Raw genomic sequence first — 23,434 nt, forward strand, 5'->3', positions numbered from 1 at the left:
ATACCTGTGGACAGAGCCAATAGCATGTAAAAACCTCAGGTGGGTGGGTGCTTGGCGTGTTGTCTAGGGGAGAGATGATGGCACCTTGGACACAGGGTGGTAGCAGTGGAAGTGATGAGAAGCGGCTGGATTCTCACTGTCTTTGGAAGGTAGTGCCCACAGGGTTTGCTGACAAATGAAGTGGGTGTGAAATAAAGAGAGGAGAGGTTCAAGGCCTGAGTGCCTGGGAGGATAAAGCCACAATTTACTAGGGGAGGAGAAGGCTCTAGGGGGACAGGGATTTGGGCAGATGGGATAGAGACGTTCTGAGAGGCCTATGGGACTGTTAATGCAGAAGGCACTCAGCTCCACCCCATCCTCAAGACCTGCGGGGTTGGCAGAAAGGTCCTGGGAGACCAAAGGTGAGGTGAGTCGGTCACTAACAGAGTGGCCCTAATAACCAGGTCAGATTGGCCTGGAAGTCGTGTCCTGTCACAGGAAGAGGGTCTACGCGGCTGCAACTGAGCAAACCCAGATTTCGGATGAAGCCCATAATGGTCACAGAGTTCAGGGCCTTTGCACTAGCTGGGTCCTCAGGTGCGCCCCCAGAGGGCTCTGAATTGCATTGTGCGGCAACAGACCAGAAGGCAAAAAGGAAAGGGCAGGGCGAGGAGGGGTTCTACCTGTGGAGAGGAAGAGACCCAAGAGGGAGGCCTGCTTGCAGAGCCACCATCTGTGTTCAATGAGATTGCTGCCTTTGTTTCCCTGCCTGGGCTCCTCTCCCCAGAACGTGTTTGTCTGTAGGCAGCCTTGGGTCCTAAGGCACCAGATCTTATGGAAATGAGCAGAGAGAGAAGGAACAACAAGCCTTTTACAGGAAAAGCTGTCACCAAGGGAGCAGCAACGCGGCTGCTGTCATCCCTGAAATGATTTAATCACCCCAAGCTGGCGAACAAAAGCAAAAAGCGTGTTTGGTGACAACTTCTTATAATACCAGAAAATAACACTGTTGGGATGAGAAAAACAGGTCAGCCTTTAAAGGAGAAAGGACAAGATTTCTATTACGTGGTTGCCTATTTTTCTCCCTACTCAGATCATCTTTGGGGTTTCTCCAGGTTACAGGTTTCCATCAGAGGGTCTGCCCCTCACCAGCCTTAGATTTTGGCAATACGAGAGCATTCTGCCCTTTTGCTCAAAGGGCCACTCCATAGGGAAACACTTGTTACCACAGCCAGACAATTCAAGCATGCCTATTTCTCAAAATGCAAACCCAGAAAGCAAAGTGTGCATTAGACACACTTAGGAAAGACTATTTCAGTTTGTTTGACTGGCTCTTACTAAATATGGAGTTTTCCTTCCCATGGAAACAGTGAAGCTGAAGAGAAAGGCATAAGATTATGAATGATAGAAGCTGTCTATAACTAGCTTCCAATCTACTTGAGAAACAAGAATAAGACGTAGCAGGCTGCAGTAATGTCCCTCTGGTGAAGAAGAAAGAAGGAAATTGCTTCTGGTATGAAAGTGTTACTATTTTAAGCGACAGACATATTCATGGGTAAATCTGTTATCTGTACATGCCTCAACACAGATGAATCTCAAAAACATATGCTAAGTGAAAGACAAGAGACCATATGTTGTATGATTCCATTTAAATGAAATGTACAGAAAAGGCAAATCTATAAGGAGAAAGTAAATCAGTGGTTGCCAGTGACTTGGGGGGAGGGGGAAATGGGGAGTGAGCACTTAATGTCTACTGGTTTCTTTGCGGGATGATGAAAATGTTCTAAAGTTAGATTGTGTGCTCCACAAATCTGTAAATACACTAAAAACCATTGAATTGCACACTTTAAATGGGCGAATTTAATGGTATGTAAATTACATCTCAATAAAGCTGCTTTGAAAAAAAAATCTGCTATCTCTGATGCTCACACACCAGGAAGGACACACACTCACCTGTGAGATGAGGCTTAGTGATTTTTTTTTTTGACTTATTTTTATATAATAGCCACGACCAAACAGTGGAACAATATACTTTAGTAAGATGGATGTTTTAAAAATCATCCTCAGCACTGAATCCAAAATGTATAATGGAAGATAAATAGAAGCCTGAGTTTATGGGTCCTTAAAGAGACACAGGTAGTGCTTTTACTATGATGGTATGTGTATTCCGAAATGACCCTTCATCCGATGCATAAGTGGAGTCAATCCATTTACCTTATTTCACGATAATAAGGAGCCACTGCAGCCATAGAACAGAAACAGCAGAGTAAATTAGACAAAGATCCTTTGTCTTCAGGCTCCCAGTTCTGTAGGATACAACTTTCCCCTGTGCAGCAGTCTTATTTCTCTCTCTGGAACTGTACGCTGATTAACTGCAGCAGTTGTATCCTGCTTTTTCTCTCCTGTCATACCCCCAGAGCTCAGGGTAGAGCACACCTAGGTTGCCAAGCCGAGTGTTGGAGCGGCTGCTTTCCTTTGATGCCTTGTGAGGGTGGAGGGCCAGGGTTATGTGTTAGGTGGATAAGCAATTTAAATGTCTCAAGCCTACCTGCTGGACCACATTCTATTCCACCAGGACAGATGCAATTTTCTGTTCTTTGTGGAAATTTTTGGAGCTCCCCAGCCAGGCACAAACATTGAAAAGCTATAGAACAAGAGAGTGCCCTGCTCTGTGCCTCCTGACAGTGTCTTTTATTACAGTTATCCCCTGACTGTGTGAATGTAACTGAAAAATGATAACCTTTTCTAGGGCTTATTCCCATTTAGGGGTCACAGAACAAAGCTCTTAGAGTGGGCACAGTGAAAATAAGGATCTGCCTGGTGTGTCAAGTTCTTACACAATGTTTGGCCTATTGTACCAGAAACTCAGAAATGGATTCTTGAAATGACATTAATGGATTCTTGAATGACTCAGTGGATGAATGAATCTCAATGCCAATCACAAGTAAGAGGAATCTGAGGGTGAGCCCTGTGGATGTCTGAGAACCAAGAGTATTGGGAGCTAAGTCTTGAAAGGTTCTGTTTAGATTTTCTTGCTGAAAAAAGAGCAAGGAGTAAAAGGAAAACAACAAACCCCTCGTGCTAAGTTGCTCCAGTTGTGTCCAACTCTTATGCAACCCTATGGATTGTAGCCAGCTAGGAAGCCCTGATCCACAGGGCTTTGCAATTGCTATGCATATAAGTGAGAAGGAAGGACTCTCATTGCAGCTATTTCCCTTTGCTCAAGTGCCAAGCTCATCAGAGTTCAATTATAAGATAGTGAGGTTGCTAGAATTGCTTTTCCTCCTGGATGTAGAAAAAGCAAGAGAATTCCAGAAAAACATCTACTTCTGCTTCTTTGACTATGCTAAAGCCTTTGACTGTGTGGATCACAACAAACTGTGGAAAATTCTTAAAGAGATGGGAATACCAGACCACCTTACCTGCCTCCTGAGAAATCGGTATGTAGGTCAGGAAGCAACAGTTAGAAATGGACATGGAACAATGGACTGGTTCCAAATAGGGAAAGGAGTAAGTCAAGGCTGTATATTGTCACCCTGCTTATTTAACTTATATGCAGAGTACATCATGAGAAAATGCTGGCCTGGATGAAGCACAAGCTGGAATCAAGATTGCCAGGAGAAATGTCAATAACCTCAGATAGGCAGATGACACCACCCTTATGGCAGAAATCGAAGAGGAATTAAAAGCCTCTTGAAGAAGTTGGAAAAGGAGAGTGAAAAAGCTGGCTTAAAACTCAACATTCAAAAAACTAAGTTCATGGCATTGGGTTCCATCACTTCATAGCAAATATGGGGAGACAATGGAAACAGTGATGGACTTTATTTTCTTGGGCTCCAAAATCACTGCAGATGGTGACTGCAGCCATGAAATTAAAAGATGCTTGCTCCTTGGAAGAAAAGCAACGACAAACCTAGACAGCGTATTAAAAAGCAGAGACATTACCTTGCCAACAAAGGTCCATCTAGTCAAATCTATGGTTTTTATAGTAGTCATGTATGGATATGAGAGTTGGACCATGAAGAAGGCAGAGCTCTGAAGAATTGATACTTTCAAATTGTGGTGGTGGAGAAGACTCTTGAGAGTCCCTTGGACTGCAAGGAGATCAAACCAGTCAATTCTAAAGGAAATCAACCCTGAATATTCATTGGAAGGACTGATGCTGAAGCTGAAGCTCCAGTACTTTGGCCACTTGATGCGAAGAAACAACTGATTGGAAAAGACCCTGATGCTGGGAAAGACTGAAGGCAGGAGGAGAAGGGGACAATAGAGGACGAGATGGTTGGATGGCATCACTGACTCAAAGGACATGAGTTTGGGCAAACTCAAGAGATAGTGAAGCCTAGCATGCTGCAGTCCATGGGGGTGGGGGGCAAAGAGTCAGACACGACTGAGCAACAAGTGGGTATAGGTGCCTCCACTTGGATGTAGGCTAAAATCCTTGCTTTGTGAGAGACCTCAGATCACAAGATTGCTAGAAATTGCTCCTTGTATGTAGGCAAAAACACTCACTCTGCCAGAACCCAGGACTATTCAGATCTTCAGTCTAATGCTCTCCCAACTGAGCTATTCCCTCTCAACATAGCTTAGGAAAGAGTTTCTTGGAGAACAATTCCAATCCCTGGTGACTCAGATAGTAAAGAATGTGCCCACAATGCTGGAGACCTGGGTTTCATCCCCGGGTCAGGAAGACCCTCAGGAGAGAAGGGAATGGCAACCCACTCCGGTATTCTTGCCTGGAGAATACCATGGACAGAGGGAGCCTGGAGGACTATGGTCCAAGGAGTTACAGAGTCAGACACGACTGAGTGACTAACACTTTCTTTCACTGGATGTAGGACTTCTCCTGGATGTAAACTAAAATACCTGCTCTTCGAGAGAGCTCAGATCGCAAGGTGGATCACAATAAACTGGAAAATTCTGAAAGAGATGGGAATACCAGACAACCTGACCTACCTCTTGAGAAATCTGTATGCAGGTCAGGAAGCAACAGTTAGAACTGGACATGGAACAACAGACTGGTTCCAAATAGGAAAAGGAGTACATCAAGGCTATATATTGTCACCCTGCTTACTTAACCTATATGCAGAGTACATCATGAGAAACGCTGGGCTGGAAAAAACACAAGCTGGAATCAAGATTGCCAGGAGAAATATCAATAACCTCAGATATGCAGATGACACCACCCTTATGGCAGAAAGTGAAGAAGAACTAAAAAAGCCTCTTGATGAAAGTGAAAGTGGAGAGTGAAAAAGTTGGCTTAAAGCTCAACATTCAGAAAACGAAGATCATGGCATCCGGTCCCATCATTTCATTGGAAATAGATGGGGAAACAGTGGAAACAGTGTCAGACTTTGTTTTTGGGGGCTCCAAAATCACTGCAGATGGTGATTGCAGCCATGAAATTAAAAGACGCTTACTCTTTGGAAGAAAAGTTATGACCAACCTAGATAGCATATTAAAAAGCAGAGACATTACTTTGCCAACGAAGGTCCGTCTAGTCAAGGCTATGGATTTTCCAGTGGTCATGTATGGATGTGAGAGTTGGACTGTGAAGAAGGCTGCTGCTGCTGCTGCTGCTGCTGCTGCTAAGTCGCTTCAGTTATGTCCAACTCTGTGCGACCCCAGAGACGGCAGCCCACTAGGCTCCCCCATCCCTGGGATTCTCCAGGCAACAACACTGGAGTGGGTTGCCATTTCCTTCTCCAGTGCATGAAAGTGAAAAGTGAAAGTGAAGTCGCTCAGTTGTGTCCAACTCCTAGCGACCCCATGGACTGGAGCCTACCAGGTTCCTCTGTCCATGGGGTTTTCCAGGCAAGAGTACTGGAGTGGGTTGCCTTTGCCTTCTCCGGTGAAAAAGGCTGAGCACCGAATAATTGATGCTTTTGAACTGTGGTGTTGGAGAAGACTCTTGAGAGTCCCTTGGACGGCAAGGAGATCCAACCAGTCCATTCTGAAGGAGATCAGCCCTGGGTGTTCTTTGGAAGGAATGATGCTAAAGCTGAAACTCCAGTACTTTGGCCACCTCATGTGAAGAGTTGACTCATTGGAAAAGACTCTGATGCTGGGAGGGATTGGGGGCCGGAGGAGAAGGGGATGACAGAGGATGAAATGGCTGGATGGCATCACTGACTGGATGGACCTGAATTTGAGTGAACTCCAGGAGTTGGTGATGGACAGGGAGGCCTGGTGTGCTGCGATTCATGGGGTCACAAAGAATCGGACACGACTGAGCTACTGAACTGAACTGAGATCGCAAGGTTGCAAGAATTGTGCCTTTCCTTGGATGTAGATGAAAACACTGATTCTGCTGGAACCTGCGTTCAAACCAGCGACCTTTAGATCTTCAGTCTAACACTCTGCCAACTAAGCTATTCCGGCTCCCGAATAGAGTGAGCCCCGCCCTCAATGTGCCTTAAAGAGTTTCTCAGAGGCGTCCCTGCTTCTTCATTGTAAGGGAACAATTGCAATGCCGGGTGGCTCAGATAGTACAGAATATGCCCGCAATGTGGGAGACCTGGATTCAATCCCCAGGTTGGGAAGATCCTCAGGAGAGAGGGAAATGGCAACCCACTCCAGTATTCTCGCCTGGAGAATTCCATGGGCAGAGGGAGCCTCGCAGACTATGGTCCATGGAGTCACAGAGTCGGACACGACTGAGCGACTAACGCTTTCTTTCACTGGAGATAGGATTCCTTCTGGATGTAAGCTAAAACACTTGCTCTTTGAGAGAGCTCAGAGCGCGAAGTTGGAAGAAGTGCGCCTTTCCTTGGATGTAGATGAAAGGAATAGCTCTGCCAGAACCCGGTATTGGACCAGGGACCTTTAGATCTTCACTCTAAACGCTCTGCCAACTGAGCTATTCTGGTTCCCTAGTGAACCCTGCCCTCAATGTACCTTAAAGAGTTTCTCAGAGGCGTCCCTGCTTCTTCATTGTAAGGGAACAATTGCAATGATTGAACCAGGGAGCTTTACATCTTCAGTCTAACGCTCTCCCAGCTGAGCTATTCCAGCTCCTTGGTGAACGCATCCCCTCCACCCCCCAATGTATCTTAAACAGTTTCTCAGAGTAGTTGCCGGTTTTTAATTGTAAGAGAACAATTGCAATGCCTGGTGGCTCAGATAGTAAAGAATATGCCCACAATGCGTGAGACCTGGGTTTGATTCCCAGGTCGGGAAGATCCTCAGGAGAGAGGGGAATGGAAAACCACTGCAGTATTCTTGCCTGGAGAATTCCACGGACAAACCAAGCCTGGTGGACTGTGGTCCATGGAGTCATAGAGTCGGACACGACTGTGCGACTAACATTTTATTTCACTGGATATAGGACTCCTGGATGTAAGCTAAAACATTTGCTCTTTGCGAGAGCTCAGATTGCACAGTTGCAAGAATTGTGCCTTTCCTTGGATGTAGGTGAAAACAACAGCTCTGCCGGAACCCGGGATCAAACCAGGGACCTTTAGATCTTCAGTCTAATGCTGTCCCAGCTGAACTATTCTAGCTCCTTAGTGGGCTCTGCCTTCAATGTATCTTAAAGTGTTTCTCAGAGGGGTATTCTTTGTACCCCTTTCTGATGTCTGTGTCATAAGCTTTCTCTATCTCCTCTATACTTTAATAAAACTTTATTACACAAAAGTTCTGAGCAATCAAGCCTCGTCTCTGGCCCTGGATTGAATTCTTCTCCTCTGGAGGCCAAGAATCCTGGCGTCTTTGCGTGATTCAGCAACAACCTGTCATCTTGGGGGCTTGTCTGGGATTCTTCAGGACAAGGTAAGGATGCTTGGAGCTCTAGTTCTTTGTTCTCCTAGCAAACACGTTTTCTGCAGTACTTTACTAACTCTATGGTGTGCTTGCATGAATGAATGAAACGCCCTGCATGAATCAAGTGAGGAGCCCTGCTCTGCGGTTCCACGGTGACCTCATATGGCTTATGGCAGAAACATGTCGGGGTTTATACCGACCTGCCAATGCAAAGAGGCACCCAATGTCTCCTCTGGTGACTGACCAGAAATGGGCAAAGTGTGTGGACCCAACTCTCCTTTCTTGGTCAAACTTTTTGGTCTCTTTGACCATTTCATAACTCCTTGGGAATTAGAACTACTAACCTAATCTGTCGGATCATATACTTTCAAGGGATTTGTGATCTATGTTATTACTGTGTACTATGACTTAGGTCCCAAACTTGGATTGGTAGTCAAGAAGCGCCTAGCCTTGCTAGGAATCAAAAGTTCGGAAGCTAGATGGAGCTCTAGCTACAAGAGCATCTCTGAGGTTAAAGGTTACTCGGATTGGAACTGCAATGGGGTTTTTTCCTTTGGTAGCACTGGCTCTTAGTGGACTCAAACTGGTGTGGTGACACTTGGAAGAAACATCTCAGTTTTACGTTAGTATCGGTCTTCTTGTGGTCAGGGATATACTCAGGGTCGTGCACTGGCACTCAGGTGATGAATGGTGCCCCAAGCGGTCTTAGCCTGGGAGGCATTCTGGAAGGTTACTCTGATAGTTCCCCGGGTGGCATCAGAGGTAATGGTGAAGAGCTGGACTTCAGTTAGGGATGCCATCAGGTCTACCCCTGGTGCATCCCCACCCCGGCTCCGTGGTAGACCCGGGAGGGACGAGTACGGCACCTGCATTGGTAAGGGACAAATTAAGTCCGACCAGGAAAGAAAAGCTTTGGTGTAAAATCTGTCTACACCCCCATCTAGAGCATGGTGGGGCGCCTCTGGTAGAAAGATGGTGCTGGTCGCTTTTTTTTCTCTCTTACAGATGGGAGCTAACAATTCCAGCCTCACTCCTTTGAACTATATCCTGAAAAACTGGGATAGATTTCATCCCCAGGATTTAAAGAAGACACACCTGGTCTTCCTATGTGATACTGCATGGCCACGGTATCCACTGGAGGATGGCAAACGGTGGCTGGTTGGAGGGTCTCTTAAGTATAATACTGTTTTACAATCAGACCGGTTCTGTAGAAAACAAGGGAAATGGGTAGAAGTAGCATATGTGTTGCCCTTTTTCTCTCTGTGAAATATGCCAGGCTTATGTCCTAAGGGTATAGACTTCTTTAGCTCTCTCTTGTCCTCCTACTTTGCTAGATGAGATGGAGGACAGGAGACAAAGAGATAAAGAAAAGCAGGTTTCTCCTCTATCCCTGGGATCATATGTGCAGAGCAGCCAGAGAGACTGAGGAAGAGCCACACAAGCTGTTGCCACTTCATGAATCACCCACCGGGAGAAATAATCAGTCCATGAGAGTGAATAAGCCTTTTTCTTATCAAGAAATACAAAGAATCAAGGAGGATCTGGGAGACTATTTAGAGGACCCAGAAAAATATATTAGAGCTTTTAAAGGTGTTACTCTGCTTTATGACCTTACTTGGAAGGATGTGATGTATATCTTGGGAAAAGCGGTTGCTTATGAAGATGAATGGTTTGGTAATGAATCAGTAGGGAAGAGGGAGGATGAGATAACCGCCCTTCCCAATGGGAATCAGGCAGTCCCAACTACGGAACCAGACTGGGGCTACAACACAGCTAAAGGAAAATGGGATCAGAGTCATTTTGTCCTTTCAGTTCAGTTCAGTCGCTCAGTTGTGTCCGACTCTTAATGACCCCATGAATTGCAGCACGCCAGGCCTCCCTGTCCATCACCAACTCCCGGAGTTCACTCAAACTCATGTCCATCGAGTCGGTGATACCATCCAGCCATCTCATCCTCTGCCGTCCCCTTCTCCTGCCCCCAATCCCTCTTAGCATCAGTCTTTTCCAATGAGTTAACTCTCCGCATGAGGTGGCCAAAGTACTGGAGTTTCAGCTTTAGCATCATTCCTTCCAAAGAACATCCAGGGCTGATCTCCTTCAGAATGGACTGGTTGGATCTCCTTGCAGTCCAAGGGACTCTCAAGAGTCTTCTCCAACACCGCAGTTCAAAAGCATCAATTCTTGGGCCCTCAGCTTTCTTCACAGTCCAACTCTCACATCCATACATGACCACTGGAAAAACCATAGCCTTGACTAGACGGACCTTTGTTGGCAAAGTAATGTCTCTCCTTTTGAATACGCTGTCTAGGTTGGTCATAACTTTCCTTCCAAGGAGTAAGCGTCTTTTAATTTCATGGCTGCAGTCACCATCTGCAGTGATTTTGGAGCCCAAAAAATAAAGGACGAAATAATTTTGTCCTTTAAACTATGGCAAATTGGCAAACATAGAACAGGAGAAGGAAGCTCCTGGTAAATTCCTAGATAGACTGAGAGAAGCCCTTCACAGATTCACAGATCGATCCCGAAAGTGAAGAGGGAAAAGTGACCTTAAAAGATTTCTCACTCAGTCAGCTCCAGATATCTGCCATAAGATATTAAAACAGGCGTATGGACCAAATCAGTCTTTAGATAATCTGTTAGAACTGGCTCAGACAGTCTATTATGGTAGGGAATATGAGGAAAAGAAAGAAAGGCAGAAAAAGATAAAGGAACAGGTGGAAGCCTTCGCAATGGCTCTGAAAACCATTCTTAAACAGCCTGAGAAAAATGCCCAGAGGGACCCAGGTGAAAAGGGATGGGCTTGCTATTACTGTGGAGGGGAGGGGCACCTCAAGCGGGATTGCCCTCAGGCATCTAAACCGCCCCCCCCCCCACCCCCCGCACCGGCTCCTTGTCCAGTCTTCAGAGGACCACAATGGAAGAGAGACTGCCCCCAGAGGCGTACGTATCAGGGGTCAGACTCTCAAGACAATCAGGACTGAAGGTGCCCAGGGGTCCCCACACAAGCTCTGGTCCTAATTACACCTGAGGAACCCTGGGTATTAATAACCGTGGGAAGCCAATCCATCGATTTCCTTTTAGACACTGGGGCAACTTACTCCGTGCTTACTGAAGCCCCTGGCCCACTGGACGAGCCAAAAGATGGACCTGGTAACCTATGTGAGCCTACTTCAGCTGACTCCAAAAATCCTGAGTCTGCCATTTGATCCTCAAGACAATGCCTTCCTGTCCTGGGCTCATTCCTACTCTGCATTCCACCATCAGTCTATCTGCTGGGTCTGCGGAGCACTCCCCTCTTCATCAGTGGAAAGCTTCCGGTGGTGGACATCTCCACTTCAAGGAAAAGACTTTCTCCAAGTCTGCGAATACCTTCCACAACAATCATATGTGATGCCTCTTCTTAAACTGATGACATCTAACAATCCTAAAATGGACTGATGGAACTATGGATATATGGCTCAGACAGTAAAGTGTCTGCCTGCAATGCGGGAGACCTCGGTTCAATTCCTGGGTTGGGAAGATCCCCTGGAGAAGGAAATGGCAATCGACACCGGCACTCTTGCCTGGAAAATCCCAGGGACGGAGGAGCCTGATAGGCTACAGTCCATGGGGTCACAAAGAGTAGGACATGACTGAGCAACCTCACTTTCACTTACTATTTTGCCTTGCATCTGGAACTGTGTAATTGGATTTGGTTCTAGTCACATGAAGGCTTTTAAGTTACAAATGGTGTCCAAGCTCCTATAGTGCCACAGCCTCCTCCAACTATTACTTGGGGCCCCTGGATCAGAAACCCTCAAAGTGAGGGTTAGAAGAATATGTTGCCTCAACAATTTAAGGACTACGCCCCTAAAGAGCAGGAAGTAGTTATGGAATGAAAACGACACCCCTTTCCCTTGGCAACATAGGGAAGTTGCTTAGTCATGTCTGACCCTTTGCCACCCCATGGACTGTAGCCTGCCAGGCTCCTCCATCCATGGAATTTTCCAAGCAAGAGTACTGGAGTGGGTTGCCATTTCCTTCTCCAGGGTATCTTCCTGACCCAGGGATTGAACACAGGTCTCCGGCATTGCAGGCAGATCCTTTACCATCTGAGCCACCAGGGAAGTTCTCTTGGCAACATAATTCTCCTAAAAGAAAAGGAGGGGAATGAGAGAGTCATTTCCTAGGCAGGTTGATAAGAAGTCTAAGGGTGCCCAAGGAGAGACAAGTCTGGAATTCTCAAGGAGGAAGAAAGGACAAATTTTTCTTTCCTCTACAGTCCTTAGGATTATGTATCCTGCCTGAGGACAGTCTCTGGACTAAGCCTTCTGGCTAATTCTGTTATCTTAAAATGTAAATTATAGGAGGAGGTCTGGTGAGGTCTTTACAACCTCCAGACATTCTTTGGATTCACTGGAGAAAATATAACTCCATTGCTAACACTAGCAAGCCAGTACTCTTTCTCACCACCTTCTAATGTCTATGTCAGAAGTTTGCTCTATCTCCTTTATACTTTAATAAAACCTTATCACACACACACACACACACACACACACACACACACACACAGAGTTTGTCAGAGGCATCAATGCTTCTTCATTGTAAGGGAACAATTGCAATGCCTGGTGGCTCAGATAGTAAAGAATATGCCCGCAATGGTGGAGACCTAGGTTCAATCCCTGGGTTGGGAAGATCCTCAGGAAAGACGGGAATGGCAACCCACTCCAGTATTCTTGCCTGGAGAATTTCACGGAAGGACTGAGCCTGGTGGACTGTGGTCCATGGAGTCACAGAGTCAGACATGACTGTGCAACTAACATTTTCTTTCATTGGATATAGGACTCCTGGGTGTAAGCTAAAACACTTGCTCTTTGAGAGAGCTCAGATTGCGAAGTTGTAAGAATTGTGCCTTTCCTTGGAAGTAGATGAAAACTACCTCTGCCAGAGCCCGGGATCGAACCAGGGACCTTTAGATCTTCAGTCTAACGCTCTCCCAACTGAGTTATTCCTGCTCCCTTGTGAGCCCCGCCCTCAATGTACCTTAAAGAGTTTCTCAGAGGGGTCCCTTCTTCATTGTCAGGGAACAATTGCAATGCCTGGTGGCTCAGATAGTAAAGAATATGCCCGCAATGCAGGAGACATGGGTTCAGTTCGTGGGTCGAGAAAATCTAGCGAAGGGAATGGCAACCCACTCCAGTATTCTTGCCTGGAAAATTCCACGGAAGGACCGAGCCTAGCGGACTGTGGCCAATGGAGTCACAGAGTCGGACACGACTGTGAGACTAACATTTTCTTTCACTGAATATAGGACTCCTACTGGATGTATGCTGAAACACTTGTTCTTTGAGAGAGCTCAGATCTCGAGGTTGCGAGAAGTGCGCCTTTCCTTGGAAGTGTGGACGAAAACAGCAGCTTCACCGGAACCTGGAATTGAACCGGGAACCTTTAGATTTTCGGTCTAACGCTCTCCTAACTGAGCTATTCCGGCTGCTTGACGAAGGCGCTCTCAACGTACCTTAAAGAGTTTCTCAGAGGCATCCCTGCTTCTTCATTGTAAGGGAACAATTGCAATCCTTGGTGGCTCATATAGTAACGAATATGCCCTCAAGCGGGAGACCTGGGTTCGATCCCTGGGTTGGGAAGATCCTCAGGAGAGAGAGAAATGGCAAGCCACTCCAGTATTCTTGCCTGGAAAATTCCATGGGCAGAGGGAGCCTGGCGGACTATGGTCCGTGGAATCACAGCGTCAGAGACAACTTAGTGACTAGCACATTCTTTCACTGGAATTAGGAGTCCTCATGGATGTAAACTAAAACACTTGCTCTTTGAGAGAGCTCAGAGCGCGAAGTTGCAAGAAGTGTGCCTTTCCTTGGGATGTAGACGAAAATATCTGCTTGGTTGGAAACTGAGATCGAACCCGAGACCTTTAAGATTTTTAGTCTACCACTTTTCTAACTGAATTACTCCAGTCCTTGGGGAGCCCCACCCACACCCTCACCCCCGCCTCCCTCGCAAATATCTTAAAGCGTTTCTCCGAGGAGTTCCTGCTTCTTCATTGTATGGGAACAATTGCAATGCCTGGTGGCTCAGATAGTAAAGAATATGCCTGCAATGTGGGAGACCTAGGTTCAATCCCGGGTTGGGAAGATCCTCCCTCAGGAGAGAGGGAAATGGCAACCCACTCCAGTATTCTTGCCTGGAGAATCCCACAGAAGGACCGAGCCTAGTGGACTGTGGTCCATGCAATCACAGAATCGGACACGACTGGTGACTAACATTTTCTTTCACTGGATATAGGACTCCTCCTGGATGTAAGCTAAAAGACGCTCTTTGCAAGAGCTCAGATTGTGAGGTAGCAAGAATTGCGCCTTTACTTAGATGTAGATCCCGCTCCAGCCCCGTGGCAGCCTGGCACTCTCTGCCACTGCCCCTGACCTCGGACGTGGGGTAGCTCCCATCGGCCACACTTCTGCGAGTTCTGTCGCAGCAGGCACGCTTCTGCCGTGCAGTCCATCGCAGCTGGCATGTTCAAGGTCAGGAGGGGGGGCAGTGAGGAGATACCCCTCATCCAAGGTAAGGAGCAGCAGATGCGCTTTGCTGGAGCAGCTGTGAAGAGATACCCCACGTCCAAGGTAAGAGAAACCCAAGTAAGACGGGAAGTGTTGCAAGAGGGCATCAGAGGGCAGACACACTGAAAGCATAATCACAGAAAACTAGTCAATCTAAGCACACTAGGACCACAGCCTTGTCTAACTCAATGAAACTATGCCATGCCCTGTGGGGCCACCCAAGATGGGTGGGCCATGGTGGAGAGGTCTGACAGATTATGGTCCACTGGAGAAGGGAATGGCAAACCACTTCAGTATTCTTGCCTTGAGAACCCCATGAACAGTATGAAAAGGCAAAATGATAGGACACTGAAAGAGGAACTCCCCAGGTCAGTAGGTGCCCAATATGCTACTGGAGATCAGTGGAGAAATAACTCCAGAAAGAATGAAGAGATGGAGCCAAACCAAAAACAATAACCAGTTGTGGATGTGATTGGTGATAGAAGCAAAGTCCAATGCTGTAAAGAGCAATATTGCATAGGAACCTGGAATGTCAGGTCCATGAATCAAGGCAAATTGGAAGTGGTCAAACAAGAGATGGCAAGAGTGAACGTCGACATTCTAGGAATCAGCTAACTAAAAAATGGACTGGAATGGGTGAATTTAACTCAGATGACCATTATATCTACTATTGTGGGCAGGAATCCCTTAGAAGAAATGGAGTAGCCATCATGGTCAACAAAAGAGTCCAAAATGCAGTACTTGGATGCAATTGCAAAAACTACAGAATGATCTCTGTTCATTTCCAAGGCAAATCATTCAATATCAGAGTAATCCAAGTCTATGCCCCAACCAGTAATGCTGAAGAAGCTGAAGTTGAATGGTTCTATGAAGACCTACAAGACCTTTTAGAACTAACACCCAAAAAAGATGTCCTTTTCATTATAGAGGACTGGAATGCAAAAGTAGGAAGTCAAGAAACACCTGAGTAACAGGCAGATTTGGCCTTGGAATGTGGAATGAAGCAGGGCAAAGGCTAATAGAGTTTTGCCAAGAGAACGCACTGGTCATAGCAAACACCCTCTTCCAACAACACAAGAGAAGACTCTACACATGGACATCACCAGATGGTCAACACCGAAATCAAATTGATTATATTCTTTGCAGCCAAAGATGGAGAAGCTCTATACAGTCAGCAAAAACAAGACCAGGAGCTGACTGTGGCTCAGATCATGAACTCCTTATTGCCAAATTCAGACTTAAATTGAAGAAAGTAGGGAAAAGCACTAGACCATTCAGGTATGACCTAAATCAAATCCCTTATGATTATACAGTGGAAGTAAGAAATAGATTTAAGGGCCTAGATCTGATAGATAGAGTGCCTGATGAACTATGGATGGAGGTTTATGACATTGTACAGGAGACAGGGATCAAGACCATTCCCATGGAAAAGAAATGCAAAAAAGCAAAATGTCTGTCTGGGGAGGCCTTACAAAAAGCTGAGAAAAGAAGAGAAGTGAAAAGCAAGGGAGAAAAGGAAAGATATAAGCATCGGAATGTAGAGTTCCAAAGAACAGCAAGAAGAGATAACAAAGCCTTCTTCAGTGATCAATGCAAAGAAATAGAGGAAAAGAACAGAATGGGAAAGACTAGAGATCTCTTCAAGAAAATTAGAGATACCAAGGGAACATTTCATGCAAAGATGGGCTTGATAAAGGACAGAAATGGTATGGACCTAACAGAAGCAGAAGATATTAAGAAGAGGTGGCAAAAATACACAGAACTGTACAAAAAAGATCTTCATGGCCAAGATAATCATGATGGTGTGATCACTCACCTAGAGCCAGACATCCTGGAATGTGAAATCAAGCTGGCCTTAGAAAGCATCACTATGAACAAAGCTAGTGGAGGTGATGGAATTCCAGTTGAGCTGTTTCATATCCTGAAAGATGATGCTGTGAAAGTGCTGCACTCAATATGCCAGCAAACATGGAAAACTCAGCAGTGGGCACAGGACTGGAAAAGGTCAGTTTTCATTTTAATCCCAAAGAAAGGCAATGCCAAAGAATGGTCAAACTACCGCACAATTGCACTCGTCTCACACGCTAGTAAAGTAATGCTCAAAATTCTCCAAGCCAGGCTTCAGCAATACCTGAACCGTGAACTTCCTGATGTTCAAGCTGGTTTTAGAAAAGGTGGAGGAATCAGAGATCAAATTACCAACATCCTCTGGATCATGGAAAAAACAAGAGAGTTCCAGAAAAACATCAATTTCTGCTTTACTGACTATGCCAAAGCCTTTGACTGTGTGGATCACAATAAACTGTGGAAAATTCTGAAAGAGATGGGAATACCAGACCACCTGACTGAGAAACCTATATGAAGGTTAGGAAGCAACAGTTAGAACTGGACATGGAACAACAGACTGGTTCCAAATAGGAAAAGGAATACGTCAAGGTTGTATATTGTCACCCAGCTTATTTAACTTATATGCACAGCACATCATGAGAAATTTGGGCTGGAAGAAGCAGAAGCTGGAATCAAGATTGCTGGGAGAAATATCAATAACCTCAGATATGCAGATGACACCACCCTTATGGCAGAAAGTGAAGAGATCTAAAAAGCCTCTTGATGAAAGTGAAAGAGGAGAGTGGAAAAGTTCGCTTAAAGCTCAACATTCAGAAAACGAAGATCATGGCATCTGGTCTCATCACTTCATGGCAAATAGATGGGGAAACAGTTTCAGACTTTATTTTTGGGGGCTCCAGAATCACTGCAGATGGTGATTGCAGCCATGAAATTAAAAGATGCTTACTCCTTGGAAGGAAAGTTATGACCAACCTAGATAGCGTATTCAAAAGCAGAGACATTACTTTGCCAACAAAAGTCCGTCTAGTCAAGGCTATGTTTTTTCCAGTAGTCATGTATGGATGTGCGAGTTGGACTGTGAAGAAAGCTGAGCGCCTAAGAATTGATGCTTTTGAACTGTGGTGTTGGAGAAGACTCTTGAGAGTCCCTCGGACTTCAAGGAGATCCAACCCAGTCCATTCTAAAGGAGATCAGTCCTGTATGTTCCTTGGAAGGAATGATGCTAAAGCTGAACCTCCAGTACTTTGGCCACCTCATGTGAGGAGCTGACTCATTGGAAAAGACTCTGATGCTGGGAGGGATTGGGGGCTGGAGGAGAAGGGTAAAATAGAGGATGAGATGGCTGGATGGCATCACTGACTCCATGGGCATGAGTCTAAGTGAACTTTGGGAGTTGGTGATGGACAGGGAGGCCTGGCGGGCTACAATTCATGGGGTTGCAAAGAGTTGGATACGACTAAGTGACTGATCTGAACTGAACTTGCATGTAGATGAAAACAACAGCTCTGCTGGAACCTGGGATTGAAGCAGGGACCTGTAGATCTTCAGTCTAACGCTCTCCCAACTGAGCTATTCTGGCTGCCTAGTGAGCCACGCCCTCAATGTATCTTAAAGAGTTTTTCAGAGGCCTTCTTGCTTTGTCATTATAACGGAAGGATTGCAAGAATTGCAATGCCGGGTAGCTCAGATAGTACAGAATATGCCCACAATGCGGGAGACCTAGGTCCCATCCCCAGGTCGGCAAGATCCTCAGGAGAGAGGGAAATGGCACCCCACTCCAGTATTCCTGCCTGGCGAATTCCATGGGCAGAGGGAGCCTGGCGGACTGTGGTCCATGGAGTCACAGAGTGCGACACGACTGAGAGACTAACACTTTCTTTGACTGGAATTGTTTCCCTGGTGGCTCAGAGGTTAAAGCGTCTGCCTGCAATGAGGGAGACCTGGGTTCAATCCCTGGGTCGGGAAGATCCCCTGGAGAAGGAAATGGCAACCCACTCCAGTATTCTTGCCTGGAGAATCCCATGGACTGAGGAGCCTGGTGGGCTACAGTCCACCGGGTGGCAAAGACTTCATTGAGAGCTCAGATTGCTAGGTTGCAAGAATTGCACCTTTCCTTGGATGTAGATGAAAATAATATTCCTGCCGGAACCCGGGATCGAACCAGGGACCTTTAGATCTTCAGTCTAACGCTCTCCCAACTGAGCTATTCCGGCTTCGTCATGAGTCATGCCCTCAATGTACCTTAAAGAGTTTCTCAGAGGCGTCCCTGCTTCTTCATTGTAAGGGAAGGATGGCAATGCTCGGTGGCTCAGATTGTAAGAATATGCCCGCAATGCGGGAGACCTAGGTTCGATCCCCAGGTCGGCAAGATCCTCGGGAGAGAGGGAAATGACACCCCACTCCAGTATTCCTGCCTGGCGAATTCCATGGGCAGAGGGAGCCTGGCGGACTGTGGTCCATGGAGTCACAGAGTGCGACACGACTGAGAGACTAACACTTTCTTTGACTGGAATTGCTTCCCTGGTGGCTCAGAGGTTAAAGCGTCTGCCTGCAATGCGGGAGACCTGGGTTCAATCCCTGGGTCGGGAAGATCCCGTGGAGAAGGAAATGGCAACCCACTCCAGTATTCTTGCCTGGAGAATCCCATGGACTGAGGAGCCTGGTGGGCTACAGTCCATCGGGTCGCAAAGAGTCGGACACGACTGACTTCACTTTCCTGGATGTAACCTAAAACACTTGCTCTTTTTGAGGGCTCAGATTGCTAGGTTGCAAGAATTGCACCTTTCCTTGGATGTAGATGAAAATAATGTCTCTGCCGGAACCCGGGATCGAACCAGGGACCTTTAGATCTTCAGTCTAACGCTCTCCCAACTGAGCTATTCCAGCTTCGTCGTGACCCTGCCCTCAATGTACCTTAAAGAGTTTCTCAGAGGCGTCCCTGCTTCTTCATTGTAAGGGAAGGATGGCAATGCTCCGTGGCTCAGATTGTAAAGAATATGCCCGCAATGCGGGAGACCTAGGTTCGATCCCCGGGTTGGGAAGATCCTCCGGAGAGAGGGAAATGGCAACCCACTCCATTATTCTTGCCTGGCGAATTCCATGGGCAGAGGGAGCCTTGCGGACTATGGTCCATGGAGTCACATATTCAGACACCACTGAACAACTAACACTTTCTTTCACTGGATATAGGACTCCTCCTGGATGTAAGCTAAAACACTTGCTCTTTGCGAGAGCTCAGATTGGGAGGTTGCAAGAAGTGTGCCCTTCCTTGAGATTCAGATGAAAACAACCCGCTTTGCTGGAAACCGAGTTTGAACCGGGGACCTTTAAGATTTTCAGTCTAGCACTCTTCTAACTGAATTATTCCGTCTCCTTGGCGAGCCCCCGCCCTCACCCCCGCCCCACCCACCATGTATTCTAAAGAGTTTCTCAGAGGCATCACTGCTTCTTCATTGTAAGGGAACAATTTCAATGCTGGGTGGCTCAGATAGTACAGAATATGCCCGCAATGCCAGAGACCCTAGGTTCGATCCCCAGGTCGGCAAGATCCTCGGGAGAGAGGGAAATGGCACCCCACTCCAGTATTCCTGCCTGGCGAATTCCATGGGCAGAGGGAGCCTGGTGGACTGTGGTCCATGAAGTCACGGAGTGAGACACGACTGAGAGACTAGCACTTTCTTTGACTGGAATTGCTTCCCTGGTGGCTCAGAGGTTAAAGCGTCTGCCTGCAATGTGGGAGACCTGGGTTCAATCCCTGGGTCGGGAAGATCCCGTGGAGAAGGAAGTGGCAACCCACCCCAGTACTCTTGCCTGGAGAATCCCATGGATGGAGGAGCCTGGTGGGCTACAGTCCATCGGGTCGCAAAGAGTCGGACACGACTGACTTCACTTTCCTGGATGTAACCTAAAACACTTGCTCTTTTTGAGGGCTCAGATTGCTAGGTTGCAAGAATTGCACCTTTCCTTGGATGTAGATGAAAATAATGTCTCTGCCGGAACCCGGGATCGAACCAGGGACCTTTAGATCTTCAGTCTAACGCTCTCCCAACTGAGCTATTCCGGCTTCATTATGAACCTCGTCCTCGATTTGCCTTAAAGAGTTTCTCAGAGGCGTCCCTGCTTTTTCATTGTAAAGGAAGGATGGCAATGCTCGGTGGCTCAGATTGTAAAGAATATGCCCGCAATGAGGGAGACCTAGGTTCGATTCCAGGGTTGGGAAGATCCTCCGGAGAGAGGGAAATGGCACCCCACTCCAGTATTCCTGCCTGGCGAATTCCATGGGCAGAGGGAGCCTGGCGGACTGTGGTCCATGGAGTCACAGAGTGCGACACGACTGAGAGACTAACACTTTCTTTGACTGGAATTGCTTCCCTGGTGGCTCAGAGGTTAAAGCGTCTGCCTGCAATGCGGGAGACCTGGGTTCAATCCCTGGGTCGGGAAGATCCCATGGAGAAGGAAGTGGCAACCCACTCCAGTATTCTTGCCTGGAGAATCCCATGGACTGAGGAGCCTGGTGGGCTACAGTCCACCGGGTCGCAAAGTGTCGGACACGACTGACTCACTTGACTTTCCTGTATGTAAGCTAAAACACTTGCTCTTTGAGAGAACTCAGAGCACGAAGTTGCAAGAAGTGTGCCTTTCCTTGGGATGTAGACGAAAACACCTGCTTTGCTGGAAACGCAGACCGAACCCAGGACCTTCAAGATTTTCAGTCTAACACTCTTCTAACTGAATTATTCCGGCTCCTTGGTGAGCCCCACCTCCCGCCCTCACCCCCCCACTCCCATGTATCTTAAGGAGTTTCTCAGAGGCGTAGCTGCTTCTTCCTTAAAAGGGAACAATTGCAATGCCGGGTGGCTCAGATAGTAAAGAATATGCCCGCAATGGTAGAGACCTAGGTTTGATCCCCGGGTCGGGAAGATCCTCATGAGAGAGGGGAATGGCAACCCACTCTAGTATTCTTCCCTGGAGAATTCCATGGAAGGACCGAGCCTCGTGGACTGTGGCCCAGGAAGTCACAGAGTCGGACACGTCTGTGCGACTAACATTTTCTTTCACTGGATATAGGACTCCTCCTCGATGTAAGTAAGCTAAACCACTTGCTCTCTGCGAGATTGCAAGAATTGTGCCTTTCCTTGGATGGAGATGAGAACAATAGTTCTGCCGGAACCTGGATCGAACCGAGGACCCTTAAATCTTCAGTCTAATGCTCTCCCAACTGACCTATCCAGGTCCCTATTGAGCCCCACCCTCAATGTATCTCAAAGAATTTCCCAGAGGCATCCCTGATTCTTCATTGTAAGGGAACAATTGCAATGCCGGCTGGCTCAGATAGTAAAGAATATGCCCGTAATGTGGGAGACATAGGTTCAGTTCCTGGGTCGGGAAGATCCCCTAACGAAGGGAATGGCAACCCACTCCAGTATTCTTGCCTGGAGAATTCCACGGAGGGACTGAGCCTGGTGGACTGTGGTCCATGGAGTCACAGTGTCGGCCACCACTGTGAGATCAAGATTTTCTTTCACTGGATATAGGACTCCTGGATGTAAGCTAAAACACTTGCTCTTTGAGAGAGCTCAAATCGCGAGGTTGCAAGAAGTGCGCCTTTCCTTGGGATGTGGATGAAAACAGCGACTTCGCCAGAACCCGGAGTTGAACCGGGAACATTTAGATTTTCAGTCTAAAGCTCTCCTAACTGAGCTATTGCAGCTTCCTGGTGGAAGCTCCCTCAACGCATCTTAAAGAGTTTCTCAGAGGCGTCGCTGGTTCTTAATCATAAGGGAATACTTTGAATGCCTGGTGGAGCAGATAGTAAAGAGTATGTGGGTAGTGCGGGAGACCTGAGTTTGATCCCTGGGTTGGGAATTTCCTCAGGAGAGATGGCAGTGGCAACCCACTTTAGTGTTCTTGCCTGTTGGACTGTGGTCCATGGAACCACAGAGTCGGATACGAGTGAGCGACTAACAGTTTCTTTCACTGGATGCAGGACTCTTCCTGGATGTAAGCTAAAACACTTGCTCTTTGAGAGAGCTCAGATCGCGAGGTTGCAAGAAGTGCCCCTTTCCTTGGATGTCGATGAAAACACTGACCCTGCCAGAACCCGGGATCAAGCCAGGGAGCATTTAGATCTTCAGTCTAAGGCTCTCCCAACTGAGGTATTCATTCTGGCTACCTTGGTAACCCACTCTTCAAGGTATCTTAAAGAATTTCTCAGAGGCATGTCTATTTCTTAATTGTAAGGGAACAATTGCAATGCCTGGTGGCTCAGATAGTAAAGAATATGCCCACAATGCAGGAGACCTGGGTTCGATTCCTGGGTCAGGAAGATCCCCTGGCAAAGGGAATGGCAACCCACCCCTTCCCGGGCAAAGTGAGCCTGGTGGACTGTGCACGGAGTCAGACACGACTGAGCGACCAACACTTTCTTTTATTAGATCTAGGAGTCCTCCTCCTGGATGTAGGCTAAGACACTCTTGAGAGAGCTCAGATTGCGAGGTTGCAAGAATTGCACTTTCTGTTCGATGTAGATGAAAGTACTGATTCGGAACCTGGGATCAAACCAGGGACCTTTAGATCTTCAGGCTAATGCTCTCCCAACTGAGCTTTTCCAGCTCCTTATGATGCCCACCTCAAGACATTTTTAAGCGGTCTTTGGGCTGCTGTCTATGGGGTCGCACAGAGTCGGACACAACTGAATGACTTAGCAGCAGCAGTTGGGGGAGTTGCTGATTCTTAATTACAAGGGAACAATTGCAATTGTTTATTTGCAACCAGATAATTGATCTAAAAGATCTCTACTTAGAAATTTATCTTGAGTGTTTGCAAAATAACCCTGGAGTTATATTTTTATAGGTCTTCCCAAATATTGAGAAATGTGACTAAATAACAAAAGTTGTAAGATTGGGGGATCATGAAAGTGAGTATTCTACCAACAAAATAATGAGAGAGTAGAGAAGAAAATGATTTAAATCAGGAATTCTGACTCCATGTGAGGGTTTTTTTTTTTTGTTATCTGGCTACCAGGTCATTGGCAGAGTGAAGTCTACTTCTTCCTGCCCTCCTTATTTATTTCTTGTAACATGCATAAATATACAGTGACCACAAAGAACCAATTTCTAATGTATGTAAAAACCTAAAAAGGAATTCTGAGTTGATGGGTCCTTGAAAGTTGAGAGAGCCATGAAAGAGCATGATTTGAAAGATTGACATCGAATTTAAAATTTGAATTGGATGACATTTTAGAGATTTGCCTTTAATTTCTCCTTAATCAAGCATTTCACTCTGCCCAGGCTATA

General features: G+C 46.7%; 7 non-coding genes across 7 annotated transcripts; all 7 read right to left on the reverse strand.

The window, feature by feature from the left end:
- Positions 1–7,408: 7,408 nt before the first annotated feature.
- On the reverse strand, positions 7,409–7,481 carry TRNAF-GAA (transfer RNA phenylalanine (anticodon GAA)). Its single transcript has one exon. It is a non-coding gene; the product is annotated as a tRNA-Phe (tRNA).
- Positions 7,482–12,661: 5,180 nt separating this feature from the next.
- Positions 12,662–12,734, reverse strand: TRNAF-GAA (transfer RNA phenylalanine (anticodon GAA)). The gene has a single exon. It is a non-coding gene; the product is annotated as a tRNA-Phe (tRNA).
- A 403-nt stretch (positions 12,735–13,137) lies between these two features.
- Positions 13,138–13,210, reverse strand: TRNAF-GAA (transfer RNA phenylalanine (anticodon GAA)). The gene has a single exon. It is a non-coding gene; the product is annotated as a tRNA-Phe (tRNA).
- Positions 13,211–17,645: 4,435 nt separating this feature from the next.
- Positions 17,646–17,718, reverse strand: TRNAF-GAA (transfer RNA phenylalanine (anticodon GAA)). Its single transcript has one exon. It is a non-coding gene; the product is annotated as a tRNA-Phe (tRNA).
- A 561-nt stretch (positions 17,719–18,279) lies between these two features.
- On the reverse strand, positions 18,280–18,352 carry TRNAF-GAA (transfer RNA phenylalanine (anticodon GAA)). Its single transcript has one exon. It is a non-coding gene; the product is annotated as a tRNA-Phe (tRNA).
- Positions 18,353–18,952: 600 nt separating this feature from the next.
- Positions 18,953–19,025, reverse strand: TRNAF-GAA (transfer RNA phenylalanine (anticodon GAA)). The gene has a single exon. It is a non-coding gene; the product is annotated as a tRNA-Phe (tRNA).
- Positions 19,026–20,129: 1,104 nt separating this feature from the next.
- On the reverse strand, positions 20,130–20,202 carry TRNAF-GAA (transfer RNA phenylalanine (anticodon GAA)). Its single transcript has one exon. It is a non-coding gene; the product is annotated as a tRNA-Phe (tRNA).
- Between the last annotated feature and the right edge of the window lie 3,232 nt (positions 20,203–23,434).

This window comes from Ovis canadensis, chromosome X (assembly GCF_042477335.2).
Source record: "Ovis canadensis isolate MfBH-ARS-UI-01 breed Bighorn chromosome X, ARS-UI_OviCan_v2, whole genome shotgun sequence".
NCBI lineage: Eukaryota > Metazoa > Chordata > Mammalia > Artiodactyla > Bovidae > Ovis > Ovis canadensis.